This window comes from Ascaphus truei, chromosome 7 (assembly GCF_040206685.1).
Source record: "Ascaphus truei isolate aAscTru1 chromosome 7, aAscTru1.hap1, whole genome shotgun sequence".
Classification (NCBI taxonomy): Eukaryota; Metazoa; Chordata; class Amphibia; order Anura; family Ascaphidae; genus Ascaphus; species Ascaphus truei.
The window spans coordinates 87,689,418-87,710,855 of record NC_134489.1 but is presented as its reverse complement, the minus strand read 5'-3'; the positions used below and the strand labels follow the sequence as shown (position 1 = coordinate 87,710,855).

At 43.4% G+C, this 21,438-nt stretch overlaps 1 long non-coding RNA gene across 1 annotated transcript in view; it reads right to left on the bottom strand.

The window, feature by feature from the left end:
• Positions 1 to 21,438, bottom strand: part of LOC142498566 (uncharacterized) — a 198,355-nt gene that overhangs the window by 71,230 nt on the left and 105,687 nt on the right. The window contains exon 3 of the long non-coding RNA XR_012802479.1: positions 16,221 to 16,297. This is a non-coding gene — a long non-coding RNA (uncharacterized LOC142498566). The remainder of the gene's footprint in view (positions 1 to 16,220; positions 16,298 to 21,438) is intronic.

Here is a 21,438-nt window from a genome sequence, read left to right as displayed (position 1 = left end):
TATATATATATATACTGTATATATATATATATATATATATATATATATATATACATATATATATATATATATATACATATACACACCTTGTATTGTGCTTCGATTTTTGATTGTATAACAATATAACAACAATTATAAAAATATAAAAATTATAAACCAGGTGCACATAGAATATTGATGCAGGTTCTTGAATTATTACTAATTCTCAACTGATGAAGTCCCTGGGCTGTACAGGTTTTAAAATGTTGGGCAGGTAGTTGCAGGGAGGGGAGGATGAGCAGTTCTGTATCGACAGACACCGAGGCAGGGCTACTGTTGCAGTGTCAGATTCCAGCCAGGTGTGGGCGCATCAGAGCTCTCCTTGACTGGCCTCTGATCTCTTCTCTGCTCTAGGTAAACAGTGTTTATGTGCATGTATGTTAATCAGTTTATATATGTGCTTTTGAATTTATAAATGGCAATGCATTGATTTGTGTGCATGTTGCATGTATCTATGGTATATGTACGGTGTATGCATCTGATGTGTGTATGATGTATGTATCTGATGTTTGCATGTTGCATATATTTGGGGTGTATTGCATGTATTTAATGTGTACAGTATGTGTGTATAGTCCATGTAACCCTCCCTGACTGACTCTAAAGGAGTTTACATCAAGTTGAACTATATAAATGGCAATGCTCAGTCTCTCATACCTGTTCTCCTATTGCTCCATATAACCCCTCCCAATAACTCCAATTACCTCATATAACCACTCCCTATAACTCTTCCTATTGCCCCATATAACCGCTTCATATATCATCTATCTCACTCTCTCTCTCTGCTGGCTTCTCTCCTCTACTCTGCCTCTCTGTGCTGATCTCTCTCTCTCTCCCTTATCTGTTGCTGTGTGCTGATCTCTCCCTCTCTTTTACTGCCCTCTCTCTCACTGTTCCCCCTTCCTCTCTCTCTCTGTCTCCCCCTACCCCTTTCACTGTCTCCCCATCCCCCTCTCTCTGTCTCCCTATCTTCTCTCTCTCACGGTCTCTCTACCACCTCTCTCTCACTGTCTGTCTCCCTCACCTCACTTCTCTCGCTATCTTTCTCCCCCACCTCACTTCTCTCACTCTGTCTCCCCACCTCACTTCTCTCACTCTGTCTTCCCAACCTCACCGCTCTCACTCTCTGCCTCCCCCACTTCACCTCTCTTACACTCTGTCTCCCCCACTTCACTTCTCTCACTCTCTATCTCTCCCACTTCACCTCTCTCTCTCTCTCTGTCTCCCCATCTTCATCTCTCTCACTCTTTGTCTCCCCTACCTCACCTCTCTCGCTCTGTCTTCCCCTCCTCCCCTCTCTCATTCTGTCTCCCCCACGTCACCTCTCTCACTCTGTCTCCTCACCTCATCTCTCTCACTCCCTGTCTCCCCCACCTCACCTCTCTCACTCTCTGTCTCCCACCTCACTTCTCTCTCACTCTCTGTCTCCCCACCTCACTTCTCTCGCTATCTTTCTCCCCCACCTCACTTCTTTCACTCTGTCTCCCCACCTCACTTCTCTCACTCTGTCTTCCCTTCCTCACCGCTCTCACTCTCTGCCTCCCCCACCTCACCTCTCTCACTCTCTGTCTCCCCCACCTCACCTCTCTCACTCTCTGTATCCCCTACCTCACCTCTCTCGCTCTGTCTTCCCCTCCTCACCACTCTCACTCTCTGTCTCCCCCACCATTCTCACTTTGTCTCCCCCACCTCACCTCTCTCACTCTCTGCCTCCCCCACCTCACCTCTCTCACTCTCTGCCTCCCCCACCTCACCTCTCTCTCTCTGTCTCCTCCACTTCACCTCCCTCACTCTCTGTCTTCCCCACCTCAGCTCTCTCACTCTGTCTCCCCCACCTCACCTCCCTCACGCTCGGTCTCCCCAACCTCACCTCTCTCGCTCTGTCTCCCCCACCTCATCTCTCTCACTCTCTGCCTCCCCTACCTCATTTCTCTCACTCCCTGTCTCCCCCACCTCACCTCTCTCACTCTCTGTCTCCCCCACCTCACCTCTCTCACACTCACTGTCTCCCGCACCTCACTTTTCTCACTCTCTGTCTCCCCCACCTCACCTCTCTCTCACTCACTGTCTCCCCCACCTCACTTCTCTCACTCTTTGTCTCCCCCATCTCACCACTCGCACTCCCTGCCCCCACCTCACTTCTCTCACTCTCTGTCTCCCCCATCTCACCACTCTCACTCCCTGTCTCCCACACCTCACCGCTCTCACTCGCCGTCTCCTCCACTTCACCTCTCTCACTTACAATCTAAGTGGTAAGTAGGGAGAACTTAAAGAGTCAGTAGGAGGGTGTTATGGTAAGTGTGTCTTCCAGGGGTCAAGGTCAGTGCATATGAGATGTATAGTATCTGCTAACAGAGCTACACATATGCTTCATGAAAGAGGTGTGTTTTAAGATGGGTCTTAAATGTATAGCGAGGGTGCTAGTGGGATATTGAGGGAAAGGGCATGCAAGAGGCACGGGGCAGTGAGTGAGACGGGTTTTATGCGGGAGAGGGCTTTAGATACATGTACAGTATGTACATAGTGTGTGGCCATGGTGCATGCATATGTTTGTATGATGCACACTGTATTCTGGTGTGTATGTTTTTGTGTACTTTGCAATTATCTGTTGTGTATTAAAAAGTACCAAACGGTAGTCCAAAAGTGATAACCCATAGGGGCTACATCAGAAAAAGTATGGTAAGGTACACATGTTGGTTTTGGTCCAGATCTACAGTACCCAGAAGTATCTCTGGTTAAGATGTCAAAATCGATTAAAGAAACACTCAGAGTAAATGAGCCGAGAGTAAAAGCCAGTACTAAAAAAAAAGATGGCACGAATATACCCTGTTTAGATAACATATCTACAATTGTTTGGGAGATAACACAATGCATTTTAGAAAAATATAGAAGTATCATATAATTTGTTCAATATCTACCCACTGCAATACCCTTTTGAATTATCTCTTGTTTTCACCCAAGCCCCTTAAAACAATGTCTGCCCTTCTCCCTGATGCTCAGAGTCATACAGAATCCTTAACAAGCGAAACTGGAGATCTCAAAGATGGCCCAAAGATTTTTGGAAAGAGGGTATCCTCAAAGGGATGTCTAGCACAGCATGAACTATCACCTTAATACTTCACAATCATCAGTCTTATCTACTAAGGATTCTGAAATCCACTGTGAAAAACGTCTACATATAATCCTGATGTATACAACTTCTCCCAAAACAATCATAGGGGGATATTCTAGAAGCTGTGAGTTTGTCCTTGTCAAATCGCGCGGTTTAACGAGGTCATAAGACATGGACATTTAACAGAAATCACATCTGTTATATTGTAACTATTAATAGTGACATTCCACGCGTTTTAACAGCGAATCCATATAGATTGTACTTTGTAACTTTGGTATGAAGCAGAATTAACATCAGCACAACCACCAGCACTAAAAAAGGGTAGAAACAAATTATACATTTAAATATTGGAAATAACATACTTTAAAAAAAATGTTGCTTTTAAAAAGTTAAGTTTGTATTATATTAATTTAAACAAGTTTTTTTTATTCCTATGTTTCACAACATGAAGTGCTTCATATTTGGACAGAACAATAGTATTCCTAAAATAACATTCATTTTTGAGTTCTGAATTCGGATCAACATGACAATCAAACTGAAATAGGTGATTTAAAGAATTAGTTATTTCCACCCTCATGTCCCCAAAATATGACATTAGATATGAATGAGACTAGTCAGCCAGCAATGCGACTGACAATACAAGGTGATACATGTCTTTTGTTGATAACAACACACTATATATATACAGTGATACAATCACTGTCAGCTAGTAGACTTTCCAGCGTGCAGGAGGTTAAAGCTTGCTACAGCTGCAACTAATTGAGCAGGCTGGACTCCTGATTGCACAGGGAGTTAAAAGTCTGGAAATGGCTTGCTCAGAGAGAGACTGCTTTTCCCAAGAGAAGGGAGGAGAGAGAGAGAGAGAGGAGAGGGAGAGGAGAGAGAGAGGAGAGGGAGAGGAGAGAGAAGAGAGAGAGAGCTTACCAGCTAAGAAGAGACTGGCACAGTCCTCTAGACCTACTGGACGGTGGTCACGGAATCTGCTGGGACTCACTGGGTCTTAATCCCAGAAAGAAGAATGAAGGGTTCCTGACTGCGCTGAAGCAGAGATGTCCGGTCCATAACATTGTAACTACAGAGAAGAGGGATTCCCTGAACTCTCACAGGGTCCAGAGGGAATTACCTGGAGCCCCAAACAGAAACAGATAAGAGATAAACACTATATTGACGTGTAGTGACTGTGTATATTGTTTAGAGATAATAGTACATGTTTTAAGCCAGCAAGCAGTTTAGCTGGCGGCTACCGTTAGAGAGGGCTGCAGCTAGTTAGGCTCCTATGAAGGAGTAGGTGTTATTTATTTGTTTTGACTTAAAGGGACAGTGGGCCTGTTAGTGTTTAATTTAACTCTGTAAATAAACTCTGTGTAGAGAAATATAATGTTTCCGGCCTTAATCTGGTACTAAAAGATACTGCGATGTGATGCTCAAAATGGATTATTCTGCAAACCTAATAAACTTTCTAGACACAACAGTAACACTGAAAGATGTCAAACTACACACATCTGTATATAAGAAACCAATAAACAGATGCAGTTACATCCACAACTCCATCTTCCATCCCACTCATACCAAACAAGGTATCATACACAGCCAGGCTATAAGATACCACTGCATATGCTCTGACACTGAAGATATAAACCTATATCTCACAACCTTGACCAAATCGTTCAGACAGAAGGGATACAAAACAAAGACCATTGCCAGAACTATTACATCTGCACTAAAAGCCCCACGAGAACACCTACTACAATACACACGGAGAGAACCTACCAAACACATACCACTAGTGGCCACATACAACCCTACGCTAGAGGGAATATGAAAAATAATCAAATATATACATTTTTCCCAAACCTCCCTTTCTTGCGTTCCGGCAACCACCAAACCTCAAACAGAAATTAGTCAACAGAAAACTTCACAACGAACTTAAAGACACAAAACCATGCAACAACACACGTTGCACACACAATCCAGCGCTTCAGCACAGGAACCAGGACACAGCCTCTACAATGGAGAAATGCAGCAAGCCCCAGGAACCAGACCTCTGCAGGGAGAGAAGGTAGCAGGCCTCAGGGAACAGGATAGATAGAAGTGGAGAAGCGCTCAAATGTTGGGTATAGTAACCAATAATTGCCAAAACCAACATCCGGGGACAGTCAGAAGACAATAATGATGAGTAGTAGTAATGCAGCTAACAATAATGGGTTAGTGAACCTCCTGAAGACAGGTAATGGGTAGGAATAACCCCCCACGATCAATCTCATTGGAAGTTCCCCTGTAGCAGAATAAGTACTCACAGTTCCTCGGTGTGGCTGGCTGGATGTGCAGCTTCCAAATGTAGTTATAAGATGCAGAAGTTTGGATTCGAAACGCGTTGGATTTTAGGTCTCATGACACAATAAAGTTTAATATTTTTTGATATTTTGGGTCCTCTCCTTGCTCCTGTCGGATCGTGCGCTCCTCCCAACCATCTGCATCCTCAGGGAACAGGAAGCTGAAGGATTGCGCTAGGGATCCAGCGCTTCAGCACAGGAACCAGGACACGGCCTCTGCAATGGAGAAATGCAGCAGGCCCCAGGAACTAAGAGGCGAAGACAAAGTAGCTTGTGGCAAACACAGTTACATCCTAGTGAATCTAGGTTTATGCTCAGCAACTTCCTGGGGGGAGAAGCTGGCTCTATATAGTATAGCCAGCGAATAGGGGCAGAGCTGCAGTGATTGCAACCACAGGTGAGTGCTTGCAAATCCAAGGGAAGGTCTGTTCTGAGAGCTCACCAACTCTGCAAGAGTGAGCTCCAGCCAAAACCAGGAACGGATTCCTTACATGGTCTCAGACAGCATTTCATGTATTCCCATTTATTTTTTTGTTCTGTTTTTTTACTTGTGTCAGGCAAGTTGTACTCAACAATCATACTGCTGAATTGAAACAAACAAAAACACAAATTGTCAACTTAATTCACTAACATTCAAAGTATGTTTTAGTGCTCTATAATTTGGTATATGCCTTGGTGAACAGTGGGGATAAATTGTTTATGCTTCCACATTTTCCATTAGACATTTCCATGGATATAGACACAGTAAATATATACAACAGTACCTGTGTTAACTTTTCTAGGACTATGTTAATGAAAAAATAATGAAAAAAATAGCATTGACGAGCCTTTAAGGTACTTCTGGATAGTACTAGGATACTTAGTATAGTTATATATACAAATGTTCACAACTCACAAACAAATATACATAATTTGAAATCAGACCTCTAGATCTATGTAAACCCAGCAATAATAATAATAATAATAATAATAATAATAATAATATGTAATACCTGTAATGTTTACCTATTAAATGACCATCATAAATTTGTTTCATAATCTTTTTATGTGTTTCGATAAACGAAATGCAAAATACTTCCAGTGACCCTTGCATTTGGTTCTTAACAGCAAAAACATTACATAAAACAAGGTGCCTGGACATACAAACTTAAATGGTAATTAATCATTCTTTGCAGATGATGTAATATATCATGCAAAGTTTCCATGTCTTTGAGGTCACTAAAATAAGAATGAGTGACTTGCTTAATGCAATAGAAGTTCTAAAATGTTATTACTGTGAATGAATTATTGATGTGTTTCAAATTATATTTAAAATGTAGGTCATTTGGAATATCAAAGTACTCTAACCAACTAATTTGTAATCAACATATTTCCGTTCAGAGTCAGTTGGCCGCTCTAATATGATTATAAACAATCATGAGATGCAGGGCTCTATATTGGGTACTGATGATCTGTTGGGATTGAATTATGACATGATTTGCTTGCTAATAACCCTATCAAAACGAAGACCTATTTGATGTGATATGCACACAGTTATTGATCTCAGTTCCAAACTTCCTCACTTGTAATTCAGGACAGTATTTACTGCAGTAAAATAGTTACATGCACATTAAACAGCACTGAGTTCGGGAGATGACTCTGTAGGATTTGGTAAGTTACAATCTTTTATTTTTATCACACCTAATATTAAACTGTAAAGTGTTCATTATCTTAATCATCACTGGAATCGTTTTCCCAGGAGGAGTACAATACTTCAGAAGGTAGAGTGTTTTTGCTATAGACCAAAGTGGTTGTGGCATTTTCATCAATCATTCCACAAGTATCCACATCAAACTGCATCTGGATAAGCTGAGATATGTGAACACCATGGCATTGTCACGTTCTTTTTGCTTCTCCTTTCAGAATTGTGTGCTGTGTATACTGTTAATTCATGGTCCACTTAATAGCATTTGAAATGAATATGCTTAGAAGGAAGCATAGTAGATATGTTCTACAGTTTGCCATTATCCACACATTATTAGCAATTCAACTGTAGGAGTGCAATGACCTTCCACTATTGATAGTGTAAGAAAAGTTTTGAAGGCAATGCTATAATTAAGGTTTTTTTTATAGTAACAGTAATAAACCTTGAACATTGACTCATTAGTGCAACTAGCAAATGACTTGTAAATGCATTAACTGCACTGGTTTGAGGCATAAAAATAAGCCAATTTGTAATGGTAATTACATTAAATCTACTGTAGAAACTGAAGATTATTTTGCAATTGTATGTTTGTCTATTCACAATTAGCGGTAAATCATTAGCATAGCAATTATATAATAAATAATTATTCTAATGTACTTCCTCGAGGCACCATATTTCAAAACTCTAATGACATTTATATATGCATCCCGTTTTCTCCCTTCATTGGTAACATGGGGAAAAACCACTGTTTTCTAATGGGATTTTGTGATAACACTGTTTTTTTATATATAAGACTTAAAACTTTATTATGTACAAAATAAGAAATAGAACATTCGTTCTAGTGCATCAAGGTTTTTTTTTGTACAACTCTACAATGCTGGATTTCTAATGAATATTTCTAATGGAATCATATTTTTATTAACATCCAGTAAAGTATGCATCACTTTGTTCCACACCAAGGTACCTTCCAAGTTCCTCTTTTATAGTACTGTACATTGCCCGATAGGTAGGTTTGCAGGACACCCACAGCAGTTAGACTGTAATCACACGTTTACCTTACAGTATGTCTAGTGTGAAAGGGCTTTACCTTATGGAGGGTTCATTCTCCTCTACATTATCAGACCATTATATTTCTTTCAGATATTTCTGCTGATGTGTTGTTTGTTTTGAAGTGTGAGGAGTTTGTCTTGTATTGTATGTCTTTATTTATATAGCGCCAAAAGTGTACTCAGTGCTTCACAAAGGATACAGTACGGGGAATTATAGTAATACAAGTACAGCAAAATCAGACAATAGGAAAGGAAATCCCTGCCCTGGAGAGCTTACAATCTAAGTGGTATGATGGGAGACTTACAGAGACAGCAGGTGATGGAATAAGTGCTTGGTGCTTGGGTGGTAGGAGTGACTGTGGGACAATAGCCATGAATGCAGGCTATTGGGATGCTTGTTTTGTGGGGCAAGTTTGAAGGTTAGTATTAATTCAGAAGGTTAAAACCATTTACAGGGGAAGAGATGGCAGGGAGGTGTGGGCGAGATCAGGTGTGTATGTCTGGGTTCAGGCTTAGGGGAGATCCCCAGCAGCAGGAAGGAGTAGATAGAGAGTGTGAATAGAGGATTTGTGTGGGTGTTTTTTATTGAGGGGCAAAGAAGTTGTTGGGAGAGAGGTGTGTAAAGAACCAGCAAAGACAGGCAAAGCAGGGATCCAGGCCCAACCACCCTGCTCAGACCCAGAGATGGAGACTGCGGACGAGGAGCCTGAACCAGAGGATCACGACATCATGCGGCGCAAGGACATGAAGGAATTTTGTTCTAATATGAAAAAAATCTTTAAATCTGAGCTGTGGGCCCTAAGAAAAGACGTGGATGCGCTGGGGGAGAGAACTGTGGCCCTAGAGTCCAGATCGGACGAGACAGCAGGGGCTCTGACACATACCCAAACGCAAGTACACACACTAATGGATCAAGTCAGAACCCTAGAGGATAAAATAGAAGATGGAGAGAATAGGGATCGGAGGTGCAATATCAGACTGTGGGGAGTACCCGAATCTGTCACTGACTGGAGCTTTCTCATCGAGCTGGCTAGAACACCTCTTTCCTGACAAGACAGCAGGGGAACTTATTTTGGACAGATGTCACTGAGCGCTACGAGGGAGACCCCAAAAAGGAGACCCCCCAGGGACATAGTGATGCGCTTCCACCATTATCGGGTCAAAGAGGAGACCTGTAGAATCTCCAGGGAAAAGAAAGTCATGGAGTTCCAGCAGATAAAATTCCAAGTGTTCCAGGACTTGTCCCCTGCTACCCTGGCTAAAAGGCGCACTCTAGTCCAGATAACAAGATCGCTAAGAGACCAGGATATACGCTATAGGTGGCTGTTCCCCTGTGCACTGCTTATGCTAAAAAATGGAGTAGCCCACACCCTCAAAAATGCAGACGACGGAGAGGATTTCCTCAAACGGGTGGGGGTGTTGGAGCCCTCTCTAAGCCCCCGAGGCTAACAGCAGCCAAAGATGGAGTCCCAGCCCCCGCGTGGCATAGAGCGGGTACCGCTCATACAGAGGCATGGGCTCCAGAATCAGCTGCCAGCTCCCCCTGAAAGGATTACCCAATAAATTAATTATATTAATGCCCCAAAAACCTGGACTATATTCTCTAAAAGGAACTGTTGGAAACTAACTGGCCGAAAAAATCTCCCCCTCTGAATCCTAGCAGCAGATAAGTACCTTGGTGACTCCCTCTTCAATCCGCATGCATTTTTGGCACGGCGCCCATCTTGCTTCGGTCCATCCTCGCGAGGAGCGGGAGTCCCTCTGACTTTCGCGGGGTCTCGGGATGACGTCATCGAGGTGTCCCGTAGTCTCGCGAGACTTAGACTCTGACTGCCGGAGCAGCTGCACCGGATATGGATGTCACAGCGCCGGGGAGCACCCAGAGAAGAGGAGCAGAGAGCTCCACAACAAAGAAGGAGGCAGCGCACAGCCACAGAGGCTCACGAAGGGGGGCTACTCTATGAGCATGAAGCGCCTGTTGTGTCAACCCTCATGCAACACTAGAGAAGTCCACTCTGCCCTCACTGAGCCCCCCCCCCCGCCCCCTGATACCCACCAGAGACCCTAGCCAATGAGGAGGGGCGTGAGAGTAGAACGGAGGGAAATAGATGGATGGAGGAGGGAAATTGATGGATGGGGGAGGGGGAAAGGGATGGGGGGGAGATGGAGGGGGGTGGGGAGATGGAGGGGGGGAAGAGGGGGGAGATGGAGGGGGGGAAGAGGGGAAAATTGGGGGGGGAGGGAGAGGGAAGGGGCATTTAGGGGGGTAAAAAGACAGAAAAGGGTAGTGTAACAGGGGACTTATCCCTGTTCAGTAATGTGCCTTTAATCTAGCAGTGTGGTAGTTAATTACTAAACACCACCTGCCTGATTAGATTGCTTACAAAAGCCTGCCTTTGAGACAGGAAGAGACTCCTTAGCTCTGAATGAGAGCTGACCTTTGGAGAGAACACACATTTCTGGAGCTGACTGGTCTTGAGCTCTGCCCAGCATAGCTGATTGCAAGACACCAAATAAGACTTCTAAACCTGGATGCTGATTTTCTGTACACGCATGGGTGCGGTTCCAGGAGAGCAGAGAAGCTTACTCTTCAGCAGCTAACAGATAAGACTTTCATTATTAAGAGACTGCTTATATCTGCTTATTTCATGCTATGTGTTTGGGGCTGAGAGAAATGCTTAACTAACGGAGATGTGAATTAATTGCATAGGATTTCACTAGAAATACTCCCAAGTGAATAGAAGCTTTGTTCCCCCCCCCCCCCCGTGTTTGGATGATTTCCTGATGAGAAGGAAAAGGCACAATAAAGCCTTATTATAATTTCACCTTATAAAAGCCTCCAATTGTGTACCTCTGTGAACGTCCGTCTACAGGTAGAAAGAGCAAAAAGATATGAAATCAAGAAGAGATGGGGCCAGAGGGGACTCACGAGGCACTATGACAGAACGACCCATTATAGTCCATTCTCATCAGCGCACTCAGGGTAACAGATACAATAGAGTGTGGCATTTAGAGTAGGGTCGGGCTAATAGAGCCTATAAGCCAGGTTCAAGTTAATTTTCATTACCATTGTTCATTGTTCAAATAGTCTAGTTAGTTAACACTGTTTCTACTGTTCCCTCCAAGAACTGCTTGCAAGGAAGGAGGAAAGTTCTCTAATGTTGATTTTGTTTTAGACCCCGTTATAGCTACCAACATCAAGCTGTGCAGAAAATCTGCTGTTGTGGATACCTACGACACGGCGCCGGTGGGATTACCCATGTCGGAGCGCATGTGTTTCTTGCTTCGGTCCCTGGATAAAAGGGATCACTTACAAGTCCCATGGAGGGCAGTTCCCGGCAAGATAAGATTGCGGGATCCGCTGCATACTCCCTCGGGCAGAAGAGCCGCGCTCGGGAGCCCCCGAGTCGGGCTCTTATTTTATTTTGCTTTTTGTAGTCTTATATTTGATCTGTTTCTTTGGTTTAATACAAGTTTTTTCCCTTTTGTACTTTCCTATGTTTCGTCTTACCTCCCTACCCCCTCCACCAACCCCCCTCCCTCTCCGCATAGCTGGAGATCCCAACTCAGATATGAAAGAGATGTTGTGGTTCAGGCGCACAGCTCAGGCACGATCATGGTCAGTCCGAACAAAGTCTTCTCTGGTGAGTGGTTTAATATCAAGCTACCTCTACACACAAACACTAAATGATAACTCTAACACTGATATCCCATAATGTCAAGGGCTTCAACAATCCCATCAAAAGGAAGATAGCATTTACAGATTATAAAAGGAAGCAAGCAGATATTTTACTACTGCAAGAGACGCATTTCAGTAGGCAAAATACCCCTAAATTCCTGGATAGAGAATTCTCCTTTCCCCTCCGTTAAAAAACAGGGGGTGGCCATATTGATTAGCAATAAGATCCCGTTCATCTTGCAATCTACCAAGCGGGATATAGATCCTAAATCACACAGCTAGGGGGATCCTGCTCGCGGGGGATATCAATATGGTCATGCAACCACACATAGACAGATCAGGAGGGACGGGTGCAGATAACAGGGGAGCTGGGATCTCTCTCCGTGGAGGTCTCAAAGCTAACCAGCTTACCGACATTTGGAGAGTGTTACACCCGACAGACAGAGACAACACGTTTTACTCCCACCCTCATGGCTCATATAGCAGAATTGATTACTTTTTTATTTCAAGTCAGCTGGTCCCTATGTTCTCCCTAGCCGGGATCCAAGATATTTTCATGGTCGGACCATGCACTGATAGAGTTAAGGTGCAATAATATTCAGGCGATTAGACCAGGAGCGAAATGAAAACTCAATGAATCAATACTAAAAATCCCCTCGATATGTGAGGCTATTGGTAGCGAAATCAAACAATTTTTCCATCTTAATTTAGGATCGGTAAACTCCCACCTAACATTATGGGAGGCTCATAAAGCAACCCTACGAGACATACTCATTAATCTCACAGCCAAAAGAAAATGGGAAAGGGATGACAAAATTATCACACTCCAATCTAAATTACATTCCCTTTCCTTAAAACACAAAAATAACCCAGACCCTCAATCCCTACAAGAAATCAAAGACACCAAAATTGAGCTGAATCTACTCATGACTTCCAGAGCTGATAATTCACTGAGTTGGTCAAAAAGGAAATTTTACGAAAAAGCAAACAAACCGGACACAATGCTGGCTCGTATGCTAAAAGACAGGCAGTCAAAATATAACATCCCGGCCATACGCCTAAAATCCGGGTCCACCTCGGCCAATCCGATGAAAATAGTCGAAGAATTTGGCTCATTCTATGAATCTCTATATAATGGGGAGAAGGTGGCCCATAACCCTATAATGAGCGGGGCTTTACGAGATTTCCTGGCCAGCTCAAATCTAAGGAGATTGACGGCTACAGAAAGAGAGGCCCTCGGAGCAGATTTCTCTATGGAGGAGCTCTCACAGGCTATCAAAGAGCTGAAACCATCAAAGGCCCCTGGGCCGGATGGCTTCTCGGGGTTATACTACAAAAGATTTGTTAAACTGCTCGCCCCGAGGCTGCTCTAAATGTTTAACGCAATTTTAGCGGGAGCTCCCATCCCCGGGGAGATGCTGTGGGCGTCCATATCTTTAATTTATAAGCCTGGTAAGGATCCGCTCGACTGCAAAAGCTACAGGCCAATTTCGCTAATCAATACAGACATTAAATTGTATGCCAAATTATTAGCCAATAGACTTTGTCATATCCTACCCAAACTTATTCACCCAGATCAAGTCGGGTTTATCAAAGGCAGGCAGGCAGGCAGCGGATAATACCCGACGATTTATTGATCTGATAGAATTGGCTAATAAAACAAACACTCAAAGTATGGTATTAAGTCTGGATGCAGAAAAAGCTTTTGATAGGATAGACTGGCCTTACCTGAAGGGGACGTTTGCGGCATTTGGCTTTGGGGATCGGATGAGTGAGGCGATCCTTGCGCTTTACTCAGGCCCTACCGCCAGGGTCATACATCAGGGCTACCCCTCTTTGCCATTTCAAATAAAGAGTGGCACGAGACAGGGCTGCCCACTCTCGCCCCTTTTATTCACCCTATGCATTGAACCTCTGGCGTCACAAATCAGAGGCAATCCAGACATCTCAGGGTTGAGCGCTTATGCAGAATCACACAAAGCGGCCCTATATGCAGATGACATCCTCTTGATTATTACGAAACCCCTCACCTCCCTGCCAAATCTTTTTGATCCGTTAGACAGATTCTCGAGGGTCTCGGGGTTCAAAATTAACCAGTCTAAATCCGAGGCTCTTAGCATCAACCTCCCTAGATCCACTGAGAAACGAATTCAGTTGAATTTTAATTTTAATTGGCAAAAAAAGAGTATCAAATACCTGGGAGTCGACATCACTAAAGATAATACGAGCATTTATAAAGCAAATTATCCCAATCTGATTCGGACTCTAAAATCTGATTTACATAAATGGACCTCCCAGAGAATCTCTTGGATAGGTAGGATACATAGCGTTAAAATGAATCTACTCCCCCGTGTCCTCTACCTCTTCCAAACGCTGCCTATACCACTCAAAATGAAGGACGTACTCTCACTTCAATCTGAGATTTCTAATTTTATATGGGGAGGGAAAAAACCGAGAGTTAATAAATTGAATATGAAAAGACCTGTGTTGGCAGGCGGGCTAGCGGTGCCCTGTTTGTTATCATACTACAAAGCGGCACAATTAAGCCAAATTATTCAATGGCAATCTAACCCAAATTCGAAACGCTGAGTGGAGCTTGAAAGCGCTGCTTGCTCCCCATTGGAACTTCGCAGCATGATCTGGATGCCCAAAACAGCACGAAAATCCGCTGTCATGCCGCTCTCCTCGATGACCTACTCACTGGCAATCTGGGAGGCAAATAAGATGAGGCATTCCCTCATGACAAAACATACTATGATGACCCCCTTATGGAACAATCCTTTATTCGCTCTGGGCCTAATAGGTAGTAACATCTGAATCTGGATACAAAAAGGATACAAACGTATTAAAGACCTGGAGGGTTATAATCGAAAGATCAAAACATTCGATCACATCAGACTGGAGAAAGATATGCCCCACTCAGAATTTTTTAGATATCTCCAGGGCAGAGCGTTCTATAATAAATTTGCACCATATCCCCCATTGACTTCCTTTGAAAAGCTCTGTCTGGCACAAACAGATACTAAGGGACTTATCTCACAGTTATATAGAGAAGTGATCAGTTCTGCCGCACAAGGGCAACAAACACACTCCTTCAGATCCCAATGGGAAACAGATCTAGGGGAGACCCTAGAGGATGAGGAGTGGAATGCTATATTTTTAGCTGCAGCAAAGAGCTCCATCTGCTCCACTCTCAAGGAGAACGCATATAAAGTCCTTATGAGATGGTATCTCACCCCACTGAAATGATCAAGGTTTGTGCCGGATTCCTCCCCGCTGTGCCCGAGACAGTGTGGAGGAACGGCAGATCTGTTACATATGCTGTGGTCTTGCCCTCGGATCTCCCCAATCTGGGAATCAGTTAGAAATTGGATTCAGAGGATTTTTGACCTCGAAATACCACCATGGCTGTTCCTTTTAAACAGACCATTACCGGGTCTCACTAAAGCAAATAATAAACTAATCGCACATTTTGCACTAGCCACGCGGTGCGAGATCGCAGCACTAAGGAAATGCCCTGACCTCACAAATATCCCAAAGATTCGGAATCGAATATGGTTTATTTGCCAGATGGAGAAGTTAACGAGTCTAGTTAACGACACTGGCACCAATTTCCTAAAAGTCTGGACGCCTTGGCTGGCCCAGACAGACATCCCAGGGGTTGAGAGAGAATCAATATGGCTTTGATAGAAATAGATGCGTTCTCCTTGGGAGAGAGCAAGCCTTTCCACATTAGAGACACAGGACATAGTCCTACTGCACCTCTAAAGTATCACAGGGACGTTGTAGTAGAACCGCTTACAATAAACTAGACCACAGCCTAGACCATTCCATAAGAAGCATGAAGAGGAATAACACAGACACCATCTAGCATGCCTCCCTCCCCTACACCTCCTTCCCTCCCCCCCTCCTTTTTTTTTTCTTTCATTGATATATGCGTGTATATATGTTTGTTGACATATCTTTAATTATTAGCGTTATTATTTTTTTACTATTTCGGTTATACTATTTATAATTTGTTCAACTAATCTATTAGACCATAGTATGCCGTCCGGCCAAGTAGGGCTCGAAAAGCCGGGCAGACTCACCCATTGTATGTCATAAGTTTATATCTCATATAGGCATACTACAATTTATATGTTATGTTATGTTGTACAATATATCTGTAAAACTCAATAAAAACTTAAGTTATAAAAAAAAAAAAAATGTGACACTTAAGATGTTACACAGCCATATGGCTCACAGCCAAGATAGACAGCCTTAAATACTCTAAAACACAGTCACTTGACTAACAATTAAGGGAGGGGTCTGCCAATTCAGATCATACCAGGTAGATGTTAAATAAAGATCAATAGCAGATGGGCTTCATTTGATAGAGGGGTTCTTCCAATCAAACAAACATACCTGTTTGAAGAAATTAATCAGAATGTTAGTCCAGATATTCAGAATGTATCTATGATTACATTTATTTATGTCTTTCCTTCCCGTTGTGCTGTGATCATGGTGCCCTTTTTGTATATGCCTTGTGGTCAAATGGAGCTGTTGTCTTTTGTGTCTGTTGCTGTTTAATCAATACTTTATCACACTACCGGAGATTCAAATGAGTCGCACACATTCTGGTAATTTCTTCATCCGTTCTATATGAACGTGATATTTCTTGGTGAAGTTGAAGGAGTCTTGTTCGGATCGTTCTACCAAATAAGAGTTGTGATTGGCATTTGTTAGTGGTGATGTAGTCTCTGTGCTTGTGGTAGTGACTGGTTCCCTAACCGAGCTGATTGAACTGCCTTTCTAAGGGTGGCCATGAATCACTTCACCATTTTGTTTGCCTTTGGCCACAACAGAGTTATTTTTCTGTGTCTGAAACCCATATAGCCAGCACATTTGGTGAAGTCCATCCCATTGAATATGGGCGGGGGGGGGGGGGGGAAGTGTTATCTAATTTCACTGTATGTGGTATTCCGTAAATATTTGTCTAGGCCTGATATGACTGTCTTTGTCACTGTCCAGGATATGATCTCTATTTCTGGGTATCTTGAATATTTGTCCATCACGACCATTAATGTATTTGCTGGAGGAAAGCTGACCAAAGAAGTCAACCACTACTTCTCGCCAAACATTCTCTGGTAGTGGTGACATGAGTAGAAGTTGAGGTTGTGGGATGGTGTTTGTGCTATGACACATGTGGCATCACAAAAGCAGTGGTATCTGTATTTGAGGGGCTAGTAGTGTGTGTATTTGAGAGGGTTGTTGTGCTTTGTATTGGGGAATTGAGTGTGTGATCAGGGAGAAGAGGGAGGAATGAGTGTGTGTGTGTGTGTGTGTGTGTGTGTGTGTGTGTGTGTGTGTTGTGTGTGCGTGTGTGTGTGTGGGGAGGGGGATTATGGTTATGGTGCTTGAGTCACAGGGAGATAATGTGACATGTCCAGGAATTGAACCAGGTTCTCCTGCTTCAAACTTAGTGTCATTGTTTTGCAGAGTCAGTGGCTTTACTCCTCCCTATAAACTGCTGTCACAAGTAGAGGGGTAAGTCACAGCAGCTTGATGCAGAATATGTTCTTTCTTCCCTTTTCCTACTGTACATGAACAAACACTAATTCAGCGGAAATTGTACAACTAACTCACCCAAATGGTTTACTTTTTTTTTTTTAAATCTATCTATCGGTCTATCTATCGATCGGTCTATCTAATCTATCTTATCTATCTATACACACACACACACACACACACACACACACACACACACACACACACACACACACACACACACACACACACACACACACACACACACACACACACACACACACACACACAGAGACACACACATTATTATTGTTTTCTGTGTGTTTGTGCCAAATTACTAGGGCAAAAATGAATGCACAACAATATGATGGAGACTGCATCAGAAGTACTCCTCCTTAGCTGCACTGCATATTGTACAAACCATGCTTTCAGTGGGCACTCAAAATACCTCTAAGCATTTTCATTCTGCTATTACTGGTATTCTTTTGATGTCTCCCTGCTGGTACTTTCCTTTACCCATTTCACAATGCCTCAGGCAAGCAACTCCTATTTCAGAGCTACGTAATCATGTATTTATATTGACAGCCACATATAAGTAGCAATATATCTTTTTTACACTTGTTCATTCTTTTTCAGAGGTACTCAAGAAATTCTCCCAATACATTTAAGTGCAGAGGAAAAGAAAGCATAATTTCAAAATGAAATGGAAATCCAAATTAATTCTTCACCATGAACTACTCCTTAATAGTTAAATGTCTTAGATTAAGAATCACATCACTTAAATTAAAGGGATTTATTTAATACGCAGTAGATCTCTGTATTCACTGCAGCAGTTATCCAGTCCCAAAAGTGAGTATCATTTATATTGTCCTTGATATCTATGCACAGTACATGAACAAAAATCAATAAAGGCTGATTAATGAGCAAACACATTGCTCATTAGAATGACACCACGTGACGCACTGTAAATCAATTTTTTTCAACATGGTTTACCATTTTATTTTATATAATAGTTCATGCCTTTGTAAAGTTATACATAGTTACATAGTAGATGAGGCTGAAAAAAGACACGCGTCCATCAAGTTCAACCTATGCTAGATTTAGACAGATACTTTGGGGGATATGCACTAAGCTCAATGCTTTTGCGTTCGGATGTTCAAAAATAGCACGTCCGTTAAAAAGTGAGGCCGGAGACGTGATTCACTAAGGCCTTGAGCCCATTTTTTAACGTACGTGCTCAAAACACCCACAGCGTACGTGTTGCTTTCCCCCCCCCCCTATTAGCGTTCTTAAACTTCACATACGCTAGCTGATAGAAAAAAAAAACGCATGTAACATTTGCATGGAGATTTGCCGTCTCCATGCAAGGCTGTTACAGGCGATCGTACACTAATTAAAATCATTTTAATAATACTGCTGCGGCACAGTTTATTCGAGCATTTGCCCGTTCTGTGCCGCAGCAGTAGCCTGGCGCGCGCCCGAGAGTGACGGGCGCGCGCCGAAGCAGCGGAAGAGCGCCCTCCGATCGGGGCGCTCTCCCTACCGCTGCCGGGTCCGCCGGGTCCCCCGGAACCCCCTGCCGCTGTCCCGCGATCGCGGGACACCAGGGCTCCCTCGGGGAGCCCCTGGACGCGCGTGCAGGGGGCGCACGCTCCCGAAGACGCGTGACCGCGCGTCTATGACGCGCGGCACGCCGAGGGGCGGCCACTAGCAAGCCGGGAAATCTCCCGGCTTGCGGATCTGGCCGCAGTGTAATAAACTGTGTCGCCAGTGTAGTGTACATGAGCAGGGGATCTCAGGAGCTGAACCGCATTGGTTTCAGGTCCGAGAACCCCCTACTTCAGGAGATTCTGGCCCCGTTATGGGGTGCCGGTATCCCCTGCAGAATTTAAATGTCCCGGTCACGTGATGCAGAAGCTTGAAAGTGCAGGGGATACCGGCACCCCATAAAGGTGCCTGAATCTCGGGAAGCAGGGGGTTCCCGGACATAAAACCAACGCGGTTCAGCTCCGGAGACCCCCTGCACATCTACACTATGAAACACATGTATATTAAAAAAAGATTTAACAAATATCAATACACGACCTCCCCCCCCCCCCCTCCGCCCAAACCCATACAGTACAGTAATGGGCCAAATTACTATTATCCAGATATGGATAATAGATTATTTGCCCATTATTAAAAACTGCATTAGCATACATAAATAAAGTAAATAAATACAGTTATACTTACCACAACAGCAGGTCCCTCTGTCCTCAGTTGCAAGAAAGCATATACAGTATACAGTACATAATAAAGACATTCTAATGGCCCCTAACCCCTTAATCACCTTAGAGGTTACTAACCGCTATAGTCATTAAGGGGTTAACCCACCCTGCCCCAATAAAAACCCGGGAGGCCTAAGCACCCACCCCGGACTGACTATACCCACCCTGTACCCATTGAATAGTATAGTGCTACATCATACCCATATAATAATATGGGAAGGATAAGCCTCTATAGCACTTAATGAATGGGCACTCTAATTACAATACATTAATGCACCAGATAAACAATAATAAAACATAACTCCAAAAAAACATACTTCACTAAAAAAAAAACAGTAGCCAGCTAATCCAATGAATACAAGCAATAACAACATCAACAATGAATTAATTAAACCATTACCAATCAAACCAATTAATTCCTAAACCAACTCCAAATGAATAGTAACACTAACCAATCAAACCAATTAATTACTACAACATTAATGAATTTCAACATTTAAATACAAAGAAATAAATTCAAACAATATCTGAAATAACCATAAAACGCATTAGCTAACATAATACAACATTAACTAAAAACAAACACCAATCGCAAACATTTTATTAGCATTCAGCAGGAAAAAAACAAACAATGACATCCACATAAGAAACTGAAATTTAAAAAACCAACAGCAATACCAAGCCAGAAATGTCCCCCAAATATTGTCATAATAATGTATTCATCTGTACCCTAAAGTGGTACAGATTAATATATTATCAGTCAATGAGCCTCCCCAAAAAAATCAAAAAACACATCCAATGAAAAAAACGGAGATGGAGGAGTATCAGGTACTCGGTTGAAGGCGGTTACCCAGGCAGTGGGCCCAAGCAGGGAGCCTTCCTTCTGGCCGCCATGCTGGACGATGGGGAGGTCCATGCTGGACCTGGATGAGGGGTAAGTAGACACCACTTGCAGGTCTGGATAGAAGAGTTCGTATACCATAGCGATATAATGGCGTGCAGCGTCGTCGGCAGATGCTTGAGCCACCTGGGACAACTTACGCACCAGAGTGTATAAGGTGCACAGCTCCCCAGTGCTCATAGCAAGTTCTGGTTCTTTGGGGCCATCTATCCTAGCCAGCAGATAAGGCACACTACAAGCGGAGCAACTTCCCAGCAGATGAAGCGAGCCGTCTGGTTAGTCACATAACGGGCAGATCCCAAGCATTTGGTTCTCAGGGGAGTCCCTGATGACTAGGACTTCTCCGGTCAGTTCATAGATCTGTCCTTGCTTCTCCATAGGTGTAGACAGCAGACAACAGTAAAGGCAGAACTGTTGTCTCTGGAGTGCTCGTGTATCTGGCTCCTCACTTCCTGTGTGCTCCTTCAAGGCACACCCAGCTCCTCCCCCTGGTAAACAGTATAGTCCAATCCAGAGCAAGCAAAGGGGGAGGGGTTTCAGTTGTTCCCGCTGTTTTCTGCAAACTGTAGAGCAGCAAAAGCTTGCAAGTGGATGCAACTTTTGCAGATGAGCACATGGCTTCCCTGGTAAGGCGGGAAGCGCCATTTTGAGGTAGAATAAAAGTCCATGCGGCCCCCAGTGATCTGGAGCCGCCATTTTAATGCACAAAGTCCATCACCATGCGGTCTCCTTGAGAGCAAAACACCGCCATCCCGTGAGGACTTATGAGACAGGCATGACCCACTTTTCTTCCATAAGGGGCCACGCAAAGTAAAGCACAAATTCCTTTTTGCAGAGTACCACGCGCCCCG